We start from the raw sequence: 17,140 nt of genomic DNA on the forward strand, positions 1-17,140 counted from the left end.
ATAGAAAACAGCCATGACAGGAAAAAATATCTGTGCTCATCACACAAATAAATGCCAAATGCCCTTACCGGGATTCGAACCCAGGACCATCGGCTTCACAGGGTCACTACCCACTAGGCCAGACCGGTCGTTAACATTGACAACAGGGTTTGCTAATTTGCTAGTTCAGTTGTTAAAAATACTAACGAGACTTTCTAATGTGCCCTGCCTGCCTGTTGACTAGTAATAATAAATAGGTATTTCTTAACTAATAACCACGGCCCAGACATCCGAGACACTAACGAGTAACCTCCGTCCGGAGCCTAGATAACTCGCCTAAAAGCCTAATGGCAAAAATGGCAAATTCATCGGCCACGCCATTGAATTATGATTAATAGGCGGAAGCTGGTTGTATTCCTATTGCTGCACGAATGCGAGTGAGTCCATCTGATGGACGGACACCTAGATACCGTGGACACTTTAAGATCTTATGTCCATCTTCTTCGCTCTATTGTTATTTCAATGTTCGCGGTAGCTTCCCAAATGTGGGGACATGACGCCACCCAATTCGCTTACGGCTCATAAAAGAGATCTCTGGACATAATGAAACTGCACACTTGCAACAAAATGTACTGACGGCCTAGCCAAGGTAACAATCGCTTACACTTCGCCATCGAATCGCTTTGTGCCTCTCTATCACTCCTCCATATTAATGTGACAGTGACAGTTGCGTTTCGTTCGCTACGGAGCGTTAGCGATTGGCATGTTGTCTACGGGGCCTGTTTCACCATCCCAGCCGGGCTAGCACATGATTGGCGCGACAGTATACAGCGTGTGAGACACGTCCCTCTTTAATTAATACAGTTAGAAAAAAAGATGGGTAGTCTATCTCGCGGCGAGATACTGTCGCGCCAATCATGTGCTTGGCCGGCTGGGATGGTGAAACAGGTACATTTTATTTGATTTGAAATTTGATTTAAAATGTTACAATGAATATTTTCCTCGCGGTGGTGTGGTGAAAATTTTTGTTTCACTCGGTGGCAATGTTCGTTTAACCCTTGTGCCTTGAAACCCTTAGAACGCTTTTCCACTCGATACCAGATTCCACTTTTCAAATCACTCGCTATACTCGTGATTCAATTTTGAAAACTTTTAATTGCTCGGCTCATGTTAGCACGAGGGGTTAAACAATAACTTTGCCTCCTTGTAAAACAAATAATTATCAAGCTTGAATGTCGTGCTGGGGTGTGGCGGTGGGGGTCTAACACTTTTGCTTCTCTCCAGAGACCTTTATTCATGTCGACGCGAGCGCATTTACAGTGGTGCTTGGAGAAAGCTATGGGAATGACAACACAGGACACATCACAGTTCTGGCTCGCTGCCAGACTCTGAAATATGCCTCTGAAGCAAACCTGGAATCATAACCGTTAATACATTAATTCGTTAACGTATTCATTTCGTTCGTTCGGGATGGATTATTTTTATGTGGTTTAATTTTATTAGGTTAGGTTATTAATTATCAAAATTTATCTATGTCCTCGCATTTGTAATTTTGAAGTGCTATCATTGTGTGTAATTCGGGAACATATTTATTTAAATTGTAAATGTTGAATAAAGACTGTGAATTTTAATAAATGGTTGATTCGTTAACTAAAGTTATGTTTAATTCGAAATAAGTTAATCAACGTTATCGTGGTTAACGTTTTTTTATATCGTGACGGTAACTAATAAGCAAGGTTTGACCGATAAAAAGCCCTCGCCATGGTTTATTGACGTTTGTAACTCTAGAGATGTCACGAGCGCGTTGCTGATCCTTATGAATTATGATCTTTGAAAATAAACAGACAGGCCAGATTTTGCTGTCTGATGGATGTTTCCTATATGTAATATGTGTACATGGCGCAGTCGGTAGGATTACTAGGATTACATGCGGAATTTTGCGAAAAGTTGGAAAAGTTCCAGGAAATATCAAGAATATTTCATAGGAAACAAAAAAAAACTTTCATTTTGGAAATGGAAAATTTCGATTTTCATGCATTAATATGAAAAGATTCCGAAATTTTTCCATGTTCAAAAACGATTCCGAACTTTCCGGCGGTACATGTGTAGGTAGAATACGAACCTACGCTAAGTCTATTTGGAAATTTGGATAGTAAATTAACGTTTAAACAAGTTATTTAATAACGTATAACGAAGTTATTTAATTTGAAATATTGCCAAGCCTTATTCTGATCTGAGCCTCTGAAGACACACATAATATTACTTAATCATGTCCACTGGCAAATGAGAACATGAAAAGTGTGTTATGTATATGTTACTGGCTCAAGTCGTTTAACGGGGAATGGCTTGAAAGATAGTTGTTGTCCATAAACTGTGTTATTAATGTTATTATGCTCTTATTTATTAGTTGTCCAGATGAGTTGTTTGTGTCGAGATTTTGCAGTTACTACTTAATAATAAAATAATCAACCAAATACCTACCGCTATGTGGGATGTTGATTCGACGATCGTTGTCTTGATAGTCATCAGCGAATGATCTCATACCAAAGAGTCTCGACTCGTAGTCTTGGACACGGCGACGGCGCAGATAAGTAGTTTGCCGGTTTCTTCCGCTGCGGCCCTGACCTAGGTTAGGTTTTTATAATGTGTTTATATGTATTTCGTATTGTTTTCGTATGCGTGTTCTTGTATTTTACTTTTATATTCATATTATAAATGACTTAACTAAGAAGAAAGATGAATAAAGGAAAATTATCATTGTCCAAAACTGTCTAAATTCAATTGAATTTACAGTCTTGGACAATGAATTCATTTAGAACTGTAAAACGGCCCGTTCCCGCCATCTGGCCTCGCAATACTCTGAATGGAGGAGCTAGTTCATAAAATACGTCTATGAAAATGATTTGTTGGATCGAACAACAGCCGCTGGCCATCTCGTAAACCAGCTGGTTCTATGCAGAGCATTTTAAAGTTATTGCATCGCTTACAAATCAACTGAGCTATGGCTTTGAGGGGCGTTGTCAATTATGCAATATTGTTGGATGCGTGGGGCTATTCGCTTACGCCCGTGGATTGGACTGGAATCGTTGAAAGTGTACGGAAAGGTACAATGCAGGAAATGTCAAAAAGTCGCCAGTTTATCAAGACATTTAAATTACGATTTTGACATTTCTTTACGTTTCAGTAATGCGGTCGGCAGTATTACTGTTGCTGTATTGCAGAGCGACATTACTGCCGACAGCAATGCTTCCGCAAAATCGATATTGCTGGACGGATTTCTGACACATGCAGTAGCATAATGCAGTGGGCAACAATATCGCACCGCAATATCTAATGGTGGTGGACTGGTGGTACTAACGCTGGTGTAGTTTGAATCGGATTCAGTATAGTGATTACGAATCAGACTTAATTGCAGAAATGTAGCATAATATTTATTTATGCTCTTGAATTTTCATATAAAACCAAAATTTCTAAATTTTGTGGACAAATTCCGTGACCGAGTTGTACGAGTAATTCTACACAATCATAAATTGCTTACTTACTGTACTACTGATTACACCACCAACTGTACACAGTACATTGCCACTGAAACATGAGTACGAGCAACTTCGAAATGCCCTTTCGGACGCTATATGTCGGACACGAAAAGCGACAGCGCACTGTGGGCTGAAAAAAATATTTAGTAGGATAAAGATGCTCATCAAAAACCCATTTTATTCAAAAAAAATCTTAAAATTACAACTTTGGTTTACGTGTCTTTTCCATAGAAACAATAAACGATTTAAAAAAAACCGCACCCATTACGGAAATATGAAGAATACCATAAAATCACAAATAATTCGAGGTATAACCATCTGCGAGGATATTACGGTATTTGCTGCGGTTCTTGAATTATATTGATTATTTGCTCCATACATTTAAAAAAAATCATAACGACTATAATATTTTCAAGACAAATCGTTTAAAATTCATAGTTTAGTATAACAATGATGGGCAAAACCCATTTCAATTAAAAAAACTTTAAAATGTCAATTTCGGTTTTTACCACTTTTCCATAGAAACTAACGATTTAAAAAAAAACCGCACCCGCGACAAAAATATGTAGTATGCTAAAAAATCACAAATAATTCGTAGTATAACCATCTGCATCATATTACGGTTTATTTTGCGGTTTTACCTCCATACTTTTTTTCGAAAAAAAATCATAACGACACCCTTATGCTAAATCATCCCAAATTCAAAAGTTTCCATAACAATTCTGGGCAAAAACTATTTCAATAAAAAAATTAAATTAACAACTGGTTTTTATGTCAATGAAAGCCGAATTCCAGCCCACAGTGCAGCGCTTGTAACAGAATTACCGTGCACCGATCAAGAGTCAGAACTAACTTCGTAAGCCCTAATTGTATTATTACACTATCTGAAGATATTTGTCACCACACCAGCTCGTAAAGGCTCTGTTTATTCTTCAAAACTGATGAGTATAAGCGGCAAAGTAATTTGATGTAAATTTTAAGTTGTTTTCTCGTGTTGACTATTAGAATTGACTTTTAAATGATAAGTAGGTAAGTATTAATAGCGTTCATTTAGAATTGATTTGTATTGTTTTACAGTTAGTATTTCCCTCGCGTTGGTGTAGTAATTTTTTTGTTTCATTCGGTAGCAAAAATTGTTTAACTCGTGGTTTGAAACACTCGCAACGTTTAAGATTCCTTTTCATTCAGTCCAGTTTATAATATGAATTATGGTCTTAAGCATAAACATTAATAATAAGTAAGTAATAATACTTAGATCGCAAAATATAGCCACGGTAGTGACAGGATGCAATCACCTCAGAAATGCCCTTTTAGACGCAACGTTCCCGTTCCACATGGGAAGCGCTGCAACAAAATTACCCCTGATACTCGCTCGCGAAACAGCAACGCGCTAACTTCGTTAGCTCCTCTGTTATTACACTCGTGGCAAAAGAAAGTACAACAACTTCCGCCAACACTACAGTGTAATTGCACTGAAACTGAATAAAATGTAAAAAGTTCGCAACTATGCGGCGCAAACATGAAATTAAATTGTGTTGGATTAACAATTTGTTTACTTGCGTGGGGTGTGTTTTAATTTTAATCTGACACGAGTCTTTCCTTTAAGTACAATTTTATCGTACCACTTTTTCTGTTTGATAATATTATATATAATTTATACCCTCGCGCGGGCAGCTTTCTCGCGCAAAGGCTTGCTATCGCGATACAGCGCGGGAATGCTGCCTGCGTGATGGGCACTTTGCCAAGAGGTCAGGGTTTGTTATAGGGTTTTTTTTGGTAGGTTTAGTTTTAATCGTTTTATTTTATAAGTAGTCTTAATTTTGTTTTATACAATTAATGTAAATTTTATTTATCATCTTTTCAATAAAGCTTATAACCCTATAATTTATATTACAATTCCAAGACGAAACGAATACGAATACAGTTTCGTTCTTTGTATTTGAGAACTTTAAACGAGATGGCGCTGTATGACTTCGTAGGTACATCATCATCATCATCATCAAATCAGTGAGCATACAACATATAGCACTGCGCAGGGCCATCTCTTTTTGCTGTCACACAATGGGACAAGTTTTTTTCTTAAACTACCTCTCTATTCCAATCAATAACTTTTTGGTGCTACTCACCTATTCGCACAGTTTAAGTGTAGGTCTTTTAAAAGAGGCAGGAATAGGTACATTCATTGGAAGGGAAAGAGTGTGAAGATCATAAATTACGTATTGGGCGAAATAAAAGCGATAGTCGGCCTTGATGTGCCAAAAATAAACTTTCATGCGCCTAAACTTTCAGTTTATTTGACATCGAGGGTGGAGTGTGTAGGGACGCTCGGCTCTCCCGGAGGTATCCCACACTATCCTCTTCTAACTATTTGACACTTATCAACTGTCAAATAACTAATGTGTCAATGGGACTTCCGGTTCGAGCGCCATCTTGATAGTTAGCATCGTGATTAATAACTTTGTTTTTTGCTCATTAATATTGTTTAAAGTGTAATATCGATAGCTTATTATACAGTAAACTAATGTGGTAGTGTGCAGTGAATGGAGAATTAATTTTGAAGCGCGTTTAACCACCATCTTGGAGTCAACGGCCGGTAGTCCACGTGCTTCTTGTAAAGTCTAGCTATCGATTTACAAGAGCATACAAATCACCGTACATTGTCTTGTACAACCGTACAATTTTTGTCGTTTTTAAACCTCTTAATCCCTTGATACTGGCGAAATAGTCCCACTGGGCTGAAGCCATAATTTTAAAAGAAGAAGAAGAAGAAGTTGCGCACAGTCAGTAGCTACGTCCAGTCCAGCAGTGTATCTGTCGCAGGCATTTTGTAAGAATCCGCCGTTTACAAACGGCGCCGTCATTGTATAAACGCGTAGCCAATTTGTAAAAAGTCGGCATTATGTATAGGTTTAGGCGTGAAGAGGTAACAGACAGACAGACACACTTTTGCAATGGATATGGATTGATCCTTATGTTTTTGTTAGGTACTTACTTAATTTTGAACTTATTTCTGCTACCTAGTTAGTTATAGTTTTGGTTCTAGTTTTAGTTTTAACAGGCCTCACTGAAAATCAGCGTGACGTAGTGTTTCCCAGGATTCACTTCGGGACATTAAGCTGAGTGAGGACCTTTTAGCACAATTCTGTTCGTCTATACTCTAAATGAATCAATGTTTTGTGTTCTTTTTTTGTGCTAATAAATATTTCTTATTCTTATTCTTGTTATGTAAAATACCTTATGGCATTAACGGCGCCGTTTGCATTTTGATGCGGCATTTTGGGTCGAATTAGTTCTTTACTTTACCACGCGTGGCGCTGCACATCAAAACCATGAAAAACGGGGTGTCCATCAAATCTGTAGTTCGTCGGACTGTTTCTTTTCAAAAAACATTACCTTCACAACTTAACAAAGTGTGCTGGTGTTATTCATAAACGCGCTGCAAGCCTTGCTACACTTTGCTAAATTTAGTGACTAACAAGATGGACGCCGCTATACGTGAGACGCGATAAGAGATACATCCTATCGTTTCTCACGTATAGCGTCGTCCCTCTTGTTAGTCACTAAATTAAGATAGTGTAATAAGCTCTTTAATCTGTAATTTTAACCAGTTTATTTATTTGTATGAAAACATAAATTAACTAATATACCTATAGTCACCCGTTGACCACGAACGCTGTAAAGGGTTCGGAAACGTCGGGATGTATTATAAATTCAATATACGCGATATAATCCGTTTTCATAGTTTTATTTCATAAATTAACTAATTGAGGCTTGTAGGTATTTTATGAATATGATGAAGTATCAGTGGAAACTGTGTACCTTTAAACAGTAATGATATATTATGTTAAGTAGGATTTCATACTCAAAAGTTAGGTTTTGTAGCTTTGGCAATATAGCTAATCCTATAAAATAGTTTTATATGTTTAACAAGCTGCAGTTCGTTAAATTTAATTATGTAATTGTAAACGAACGGAGCCCACTTTAATGAGTTGTATCTAAAGAGTCAATATATAAGTCTCAATTTTAGCCAGATTTTTTATATTTTCCGACTAATTTTACGTGTACCTAAGTTAATTAATGAGTTGATAATGTTTTTATGAACATACATGACATTTGATGAACAAGTGCAATTTTAATGTACTTTAAAAGTCATTTGGGTTCAAAAATTGCCTCCCTTGTTTATTTTTTTGTAAGTAGGTATGGAAAATTACTTATAAATGAAAATCTTTAAAGTCCAAAATTAATTTTCTTTCGTGGGTTCGGTTGAAATAATAGCTTTTTGTTTTACTTAAAACTTTTAGATTATGTTTACAATCCAAGTTCGAGATTATTCTTCCGTTTCGTCCTGAAAACAGACAGTTCAGTATCTTTAAATATTAAAACCTTATTTAGGTAATGACGGCGTCGTAAAGTCGCTATCCAGGTGGATAAACGGCGACAAAGCCCAATCTCGACAAAACGATTACGACGCGAACAACACAACTTTTAACGTCACTGCTATCATTGCCTTCACTAGCCGAGTCTTGGCTCGGGCCTACCAGAATAAAGGATGACTCATGCTAGAACCACAGAATAATAGTATTATCATACAGAACGGCCACGCACCGCCCCGCCCCGATTCGAATTACCTCGCCCCGCGACAGCAGATTGACGAACTTTTGCCGACCGCTCAGTCACAGGGCGGACACGCTATACATCAATAATCACTTGCGTTTCTATGTGTGAACGGCACGTCTGTACACGCGGCATGCGTCATTGTGTGAGTAAGTTGCTTAAAAATAGTACTTAGCGGCCGGCGGCAAACGGCCGTCAATCTGCTGTCGCGGGGCACACAATGCTTACACAATGACGCATGACGCGTGACACATAAACGCAAGTGATTTTTGATATATAGCGTGTCCGCCCTGTGCTAGAACGGTATGGGTACGACCGAGGCGTCTGACAATTTGTTTTCTATGATTGGTGATCGGTGATTATGTAATGCTCTGTAGAAAACAGTATTCTGGACCGTTTTAATATGAGTCATCCTTAACCCTTAAACGCATAGTAATGCATGTGCAGTCTACACAACAAAAAACATATAATTATGCATAATTAGATAAAATTTATTTTGGTCCTGATAATATAAATACACTTTCCGATGTTCTATTCAAATTTGCGCAATATTTTAGTTTAAAAAAAAGTTTTAATTTTTAGTCTGTAATTCAGGCGGTTTTTTTCGGGGTTTGGAATTATTTTATATTTCAAATGTTTATTATAGGTATAATACAAATTAATGTAAATTTCTAATGGTAGTAAGATTTTTCATATATCTTTTACCCGGGTAGCGAAATGACGTCAAATGACGTCAGCGACCAATAATAGGTACCAATAATTGTATATTTCGCCTAGTAATAGTACAAGCATTGCTTAGTTTGGGGCTGGGTCGATCAGCGTAAGATTGTCCCCAAATATATCTCGAAGCCGTAATGAAACTGGTCCACCTGACTGCTCGGTAAACGCTACGAATACTTCAGTAGCTCTAAACCGCTGCTTTACGTACTTGTGCCCGCACTTTGTATTCCGCAGATGGATATCATACAACATTTAAACGTTTTTACGCCGACAGTAAACTCGTGAGGCGCTATCTCACTTAGTTCACACTCGTTCGCAGCGTCGTAAAATATGAAAAGCATCCGAAATAAAGGTGTGACGTTAAACTCGCCGATGATAACAGTATACAGAGAACGTAAAGAATTTAAGACAGGCGTAAAGTTTTATTTTGTTTGTGTTGATCCGCGACGCTCCCCTGACGCGGTGCTGTACCAACATTGACACGATTTATATCATGTACCTATATATTTTCCTGGCTTAAGATGTTCCTAGGTTTACCGTGGCAAACTCGGCTGACACAGGTACCTGTCAAATGCTCACTCAGGGCCAGAGAGGGTTTTAAAAAATGCTTATTATTCAAGTGTTAACAAGAAACCCAAACCCTTTTACAGACGGCCAATATAGTGAATATTCCTATAATAACTGTGTTTTATTCTTGTTCTTCATTTCTGTAGTTTTTATATTGGATTATTACACGTTTTAATCGAGGGCAAATGCCATGAAAACATTCACACGGAAACTATTTCAAACTATACTATATTTGCAAGGGCAGACTCCAAATAAAATCTTATTTCCTTTCTCCATTTATGTTGTCCCTTGACCGAATGATATTTTGAAAGCATCACCGACGTCCTACATTGTGTCAACTTGCAATTCATTTAAGTCTGTTTTTTTTTAATTTTAGCGATTCAAATGTATTTGAGTCAAAAATGTGGAAGTCAAGTGAATCTGAAGTCGTCTTTGAAGTAAATACTTTTTTTTTTCATTTATTTTTCAGCACATATAGGCATACATAATTAATTTCAAAATTACTCGCCAAACTGCATATGCAGTTTGTTGGCGAGAAAGCGCTCTTTTTTACAATTTTATGCACCTACTTAAGTTGCTATCTTACTATGCTTACCCTAAGTTTGACATTAAAGTTAGTCTTAGAAAAAATATACCTATATAATAAAGTAATAAAGTATCCTTTTACAAATAAATGTTTCTACCTAAAGGATACACTATGCTAAAATAACAAACAACAACAAATATAATTTAAATAATAATACACGGTTGCTAAGGTCAAGGTAAGTTATCTATAAGTGTTTTTTTTAATTTGTTCTTTACTTCCAATATGCTATATTTATTTTCTCCTCTTATTTCATTATATATTTTTGGGACCAAAAATTTATCTGTTCTACCATAATAATTTTTGACAAAATGTTGTACATATTTCTTTAATCTAATATTTTTTGTTCTATATCTGCTTTGTTTAGAGACTTTAAATTTATTATTACAGTAATTACTTGATCGGCTATAATCTCCCAGTCTAAGGTATTTAAAAGTATCCGTCGCAAGATTCGCGTGGCGCGCCATATATTTCGTTTCCTTCAAATTTCCTGGCCTCTCGGCCCCTCTTAAGACAATATTATATGTATTGTATTATCTACACTACACGTGTATGTTTCTTTATACGTGTTAGCAAAGATAGATATAACTCCGTAATAGATGGATACAGTCTAAGGAAAAAACGTGCCTCGAAAATCACGAAAATTTGATTCTCAATCAGAGGGCGCCACTAGTTTTGGCCTACACTCGTATAGAGGGCGTTGACGGTTTCGTTTGTTATTTATAATTTTAACGCATATCAGTGAAAAAACATGGGTCAAAGTCATAAAAATAATTAATGCAAATAAAAAAAAACATTTATCCATATTTAAATACATTTTATCGTATTTTTATAAATATTTATTTTTAGTTTTAAAGTGTGTCGACAGATGGCAGTGAATTTACTGGGGTTACAAAATTTACTATGACAGTACCGCTCTAGTATAAGTTACTCTATGGTGTTAGGTTTCGGTATTAGTATTTTATGTAAAGCACTTGATGGGCAGGTGTCAGATGGCTCCATTATGTAACGTACCTACTTCAGATAATACAGGACATATGCGGTGTCGAGCACGGGTATCAAAGTGATTGCAATTCGACACGAAACGCTGAATATTAATATACTGGGAAACTGATAGGTATATTGGTTGTTGGACTTGTTCGTTTATTGTCATAAAGGTGTATCTGATCTGTCAAATAACGTGAAGTTGGGGGTAATTTATACCGATCTCTTAGATAATTAGAACCGGTTGGTTTAAACAGTTTGATCGGCGCGGAACCATACAAAAATATAAGTAAAGAAAAAGTGGTAACTCCATAGGTACATCAATTTTCTTACCAAAACGCGAGTTATTTCGTAGTCGATAACGTCAAGAAGTGGATTTATCAGTACCGCTACTTGACACCAGATGTCACTAGTGTAGTTACTGACGAAAAATATACTGCTAAAACAATTTACAACTAATGTTACAAGCAGAAGGAGTTGAAAATAGAGTTCCGGTTAATCCGGTTATAATGTTAGCTGAAAATTGTTGAGCATTAGAGTTTTCGATCGTCGCGACATCTATTGTCAACTAGCAGTACTGATAAATTCCGCTACTTGACGCTAGATGTCGACTACGAAATAACTCTCGTTTTGGTAAGAAAACTGATGTATGGAGTTACCACTCTTTCTTTACTTATATTTCTCTATGGTAAGACTACCACAGACCATTTAAATTAAATTACAATTTACTTCCAATAAATATTCACCTCGTATAATTCAATGACATAAGCTGTAAATTGTTAAAATAAATAATACGAAGGCATTTTAAATTCAGCAATTTAAAAATAAGCGACAATACTTCTTCAGAAAAACCATGTAACCACAATCAAAAGAAAAGTGTATTTTTAGTGGGACTTTAACAAATAACCGAGAGGACAGCTTGCAAAATAATCTCCTTTTCGTATTATAACTACCATCCAATTATCGCGCTCCACTCCAATCCGACCTTTGGAAATATGATTTCCGCGATTTCGCCTGCTGTCGAATAAGGCTGACGAGTCGGTTATTCCATTTTCGCGGGACGTCAAAGGCGCCATAATTCGGAAACCATGAAGGTGAGGTATATGAACCTGCCAGTCCCGGCGTTAATCTCTTTTACAGAGCTATGCAAATTGGCCTTTTTGCTTTGGATTTTTCGTCGACACGCTATACCTCGTTTTTTTAGCAATATCTGTAGGCCGAGCACATGATTGACGCGACTCTCGCGCCAATCATGTGCCGAAATGAATCATATCAGAGTAGTACCCAACAAACGCCGTTAATTGTTTTCGAGTCATAGACGTAAAGTGAATTAATGTCTGTCGCGTCGATGAATGGATTAATGCACAAAGAGAGTGCGAGTAAATATACAAAATTTATATTGTTGGTGTCAGAATCAATTTGGCGTTGGTGGAAAAATAGATAATAATGGCGACAACAACCGGTCGTGCTCTTCACCCATCCAAGCCTTCCCAGTCTTCCCAGTGATCATAATTATAAGCGAAAGGTCGGTCAAAGGGTACATTTCCACGTGTACCTTTTGGTAATTCGTTTCAACTGGACGAGAACCCGGACCAACTTCGGAGGTCATAATTTCAAATTACTCTTATACTGTAACTACTGTTATACTCGAACCTAACGTGTCTTGTATTATTTCACCCATCATTTATAAGTAGGTACCTACCCAAGAACTAAATTTTGTATAGCGGCGCCTAAATTCATCGGCTGCCGTCATAACTAAGTGTGAAAAGACGTATGCTTTAATGAAACTCCTAAGGACATATAATTTTGTCAGGATGGTCGGGTGGTGTGAGCATCGTGGCTCTAGCAACTAACGAGGTTAGTGTAAGAAGGTTAATATCGGATTTACCATACCTGCTACCAAGTAGGTGAAAATTTACATGATGGGACTATATTTTTATACTTCCTTTGTCTATTTATTTTAATAATAAAAAAATATTAAACAGAATCCTGGTGTAAAATTTTCTAATCGGCTTTCAATGTACTTTAGAACGGTTTTTAGATGAGATTCGCAGAATAGCACTTTATGGCACTAGACATAAGAACTTAGTGTGGTTGGACACTTACACGCTTGCGCCACGATTTATTAAAAAAAAATTGACAAACTTTTTTTTTTCAGTAAAAAGGAAGACAAAAAAATGTGACATGGTTTAAATCTTAAATTTCCCGCTTTTTTTTATTAAGCGACAGATATAGGTACGTCTGACGCCCGGGTGATAAAATCAAAACTGTATAGCGGGCAACATTGTTTTACTGAATTTCCCGCCATTTCCCTCAAATATCCGGTAATGAGATGCGGCCAAAACAGGGATGCGTAACTAGTATTTGAAATAGGGTTACGGCCCGGTTATCCAACTTATTTGGTAAATTGGATGATGCTTTGACGAGATATCGGACGTGGGAACAACAAATAAAATACGTAGTAAATAGGCGAGGCGACAAAGTAGAGGTACTATATACAAACTACGCTTACACGTAATCTTATAGGTATACTTATATTATGAATTGCACACAAACACGGTTAGGGATTTATGATAATAAATGATATAGGACAATTTTAGGCTGGTTTTAGTGTCACGCGGACCGTCCGCGCGGATCGCTCCGCGCCGGACCAATATGTAGGTACGAGTATTAAGTTCAGGGAGCGTTTTAGAGTGGTCCGCACAGAACTATGTCCGCCTTCTCATACAATTTGGCGGCGCGGAGCGATCCGCGCGGACGGTCCGCGTGACACTAAAACCAGCCTTACGGACCGGCCACGACATCGCGCGGCGGCGGCAGCGGCGAGCGGCGGCCATAGGTTGGAGCGAGACAGTGATCGGACCTTTCGTTCCCACCTATGGCCGCCGCTCGATGTCGTGGCCGGGCCGTTATACAGATCGACCTAGTCCCACAGTAAGCTCAATAAGGACTGAACTGCACGCACAAATTGCAGTCGGGTTGCAGTCCGTTTGTATCGGCTCTAAGGCTTATGTTACTGACTTGTGGCTTGTGGGTACTAAACGATATATGTGACGTCCCACGGTTAAACGTACCTTATGGTGGTTGGCGTTTACGCTATTATTAACGCCGCTCCAATATTATTGCGGTGCTATGTGACGTAAGCGTCAGCCGCCATAAGGTACTTTTCTCATGGAACTACACATATAGGTATACTCATGAACAAATTTAGCGGAACGGAAAAAAAAGGTTTAGAACGGAAAATAATTGCCCTTACCGGGATTCGAACGTCCCGGGTTCGAACGTCTCTTACTTCGTAGGTATATGTCAAATAGCATGAAAATTGGAGGCCACAAAGATATACATTATATATAGATAGGCCACGTCGACATCATCGTATTTAATGTCCCCACCACACACTTCCCACATATCGAACGCAATCCATGTCACTGAACATTTCAATGTTGTTTGCAGGCAAAGACGGAACCCATTTTCTCAGTCGAACCATATACATCCACAAACTTAGTTCGCCGCGCTCACGTACCAACTTGGCCGAACTATGCCGAACTATCCCGAAGTGTACAGCTAGATGTCAGCCCACTGCAATATTGTGGGTACTACGTGACTGGGTGATGTTCCCATCTCTTTATAAAATTTTGCCTCGGTTTACAAGTATATTTGTGACCTTTTCTTTATAACCTTTTTTTTGAGAACCACAAACTATCGTGGAAACCACTTTATTATTATTTATTACTAGCTTTTGCCCGCAACTTCGTCTGCGTGGAATTATTAAATTGGGTACCTTAATTCTTAAACAAATCTGCTTTTTAATCCATCCTTTTTTCACCCCCAAATTGGTCCACACTATACATTTCCATCCCATTTTTTATACCCTTAAGGGATGATTTCGGGGATAAAAGTTATTCTATATCCTTTCCCACAGCTCAAACTATTCCCATACCAAGTTTCATCTAAATCGTTTCAGCGGTTATTGATTCCCCATACAAATTTCCACACCCCTTTTCACCCCCTTGAGGGGTGAGTTCTGGGATAAAAAGTATCCTATGTCCTTCCCCGGGACTCAAACTATCTATATACCAAATTTCAACTAAATCGGTTCAGCGGTTTAAGCGTGAAGAGGGATCACACAGACAGACAGACAGACTTTCGCATTTATAATATTAGTATGGATATGACAATATGACTCTAAGGATATCTCAATGATATATCAATTCATAATTGTCAAAATTTACTTCTAAACTTTCAAGTCTTTCAACGACTATAGGTTCTAGGGTTCACACCCTAGAACCTTTAGTCGTAAATATGAAAGCCCTATCTACGGCAAGCGGTGCGGTGCTGGAATGCAACCGTGGGCATAATGACGAGAACAATTCTTCTGAGCATAGCCCAATATAACTGGATTTGATAGAACATTCTTAAGAAGAATTAAATCTTTACTTTTACCTAGCGTAGCGTAGCGTGAACTAATCTAGCAGTGGGCGAAATGGCCTCGCAGATGCGAGCCATTTTCTTTCACTGTGCCCAAAGGGGCCTCGCGCGAGGCCGACGTCCCACTTCGCCCACGCCTACCTATGCCACTGCCGTTATGGCTCTCAAGTTCGCGTTCGCGCTTGCATTAAATTAACTAATCGAGGGGATAGCTCGCTTTCACTCTGTAAGCGTAACAATAACTACACAACTACCTGACTACAAAACATTTGCTCTCGACTGCAAGCTGGTCCTAAAATACATTGACCTCAAAATCCATAACAACTATTCCTAGTCGGAGCTCACATTTACACTGGTCGTTCTGTAAGCGCTCAGTAAACGTGAAAAGTAACCACCCAAGCGACTGTAGCCATTATTCTCTCTTTTTCTCGGACAAGTGTTTAGTTTTATTTGTTCTGGAAAAAAGCGGAATTGTCTTTTCTGTTCGGAACGTGACGTTTTAGTTTCCAGTGGCCTGGTATTGTGGTTTTAGCTGAATAAAGCTTTAAATTATTTACGTTGTCGTATTTTCTGAAATTTTACCGGGAATAAAAATAACCTCTGCCATTTGGTAGCGAATGTTTACCTAACCTCCTAAGTCCTGCGGTACCAAATTTTGTACATAATAATAGTCACCCTTCAGTCCCAGTATTAAGTAAATTACTATAGTAATAAACACCGATACATATTTCGGTACAAAATTTTTAGATGCCCTCTGCTTTCAAATTTGAATGCTCGCGCGGAGTATTCTGACAGTCCATACAGTTGTAAATAGTCTGTTCAGGACTGACAGCAAATATTTATTATGTGCAAAAAAATGAACAAGAGGCCTGTAGGACTATGACGTTTAAAAAAAGCTGGGACTTAGGAGGCAAAAAGTAAACACATCAAAAAGTATATACTAATATAGTTTATGCCGAAATAATGCATTTATTCGTTTTATTTCAATTACCCCTGTAACACTGAAAAAGCCGCCAGATACGCTAAAATCAAGTTAGCAACGAAATATAATTGACGCGGCCGTGTTTCATCAAATTGATCGCATTATCCTGAACTCCGGCTTCAGTGGTGGTAACCCTATTGTGTATGATATATTAAATAATTGATTAAACGTCATGAAGCGAATTCGATATTGTAACTTGCATTTTTAAATTGTTTAGTACCTATAATTTGATAAGATATTTTGAACAAAATTGTGCTTGGCTGAAATGAGAGATTGAAGCACTTAGGAGTAAAGTGGACGACCAATTCTCCATACAAACGTACCTAGTCTTCATTTTCCTCCTTTTTTTTTTTTTTTTGTTTTTTTTTTTGTCGGAGTGGGAATGCACTTACGCATGGTGTGTGGGACTCGCCGCTCCTTTTCCGTGGGGAGAACTGGCCCTACCCACTAAACCCACTCCGGCGTTTCGACCTCTTGGCCGTTCGTGAGGGCGCACTGGGATCGATAACATTCCACCATGGCGCCCTCCGGCATTCATTTTCCTCCCTGGAAATTTATATTATGAAAAATATTGTTACATATTTTAGGCAGCTGTCTTTCTGGCGATAATCAATGATTAGTAAATTTAATGGTCACATTATAATTCTACCTTAAACTTAGTTGTTACTGAGCCTAATTCTTGCTTACCTCAATATGTATACCATGCCAATATCAGCATACGATAATTTATGGGATCCTTTTGTTTGA

This window comes from Cydia strobilella, chromosome 1 (genome assembly GCF_947568885.1).
Source record: "Cydia strobilella chromosome 1, ilCydStro3.1, whole genome shotgun sequence".
Taxonomy (NCBI): Eukaryota; Metazoa; Arthropoda; class Insecta; order Lepidoptera; family Tortricidae; genus Cydia; species Cydia strobilella.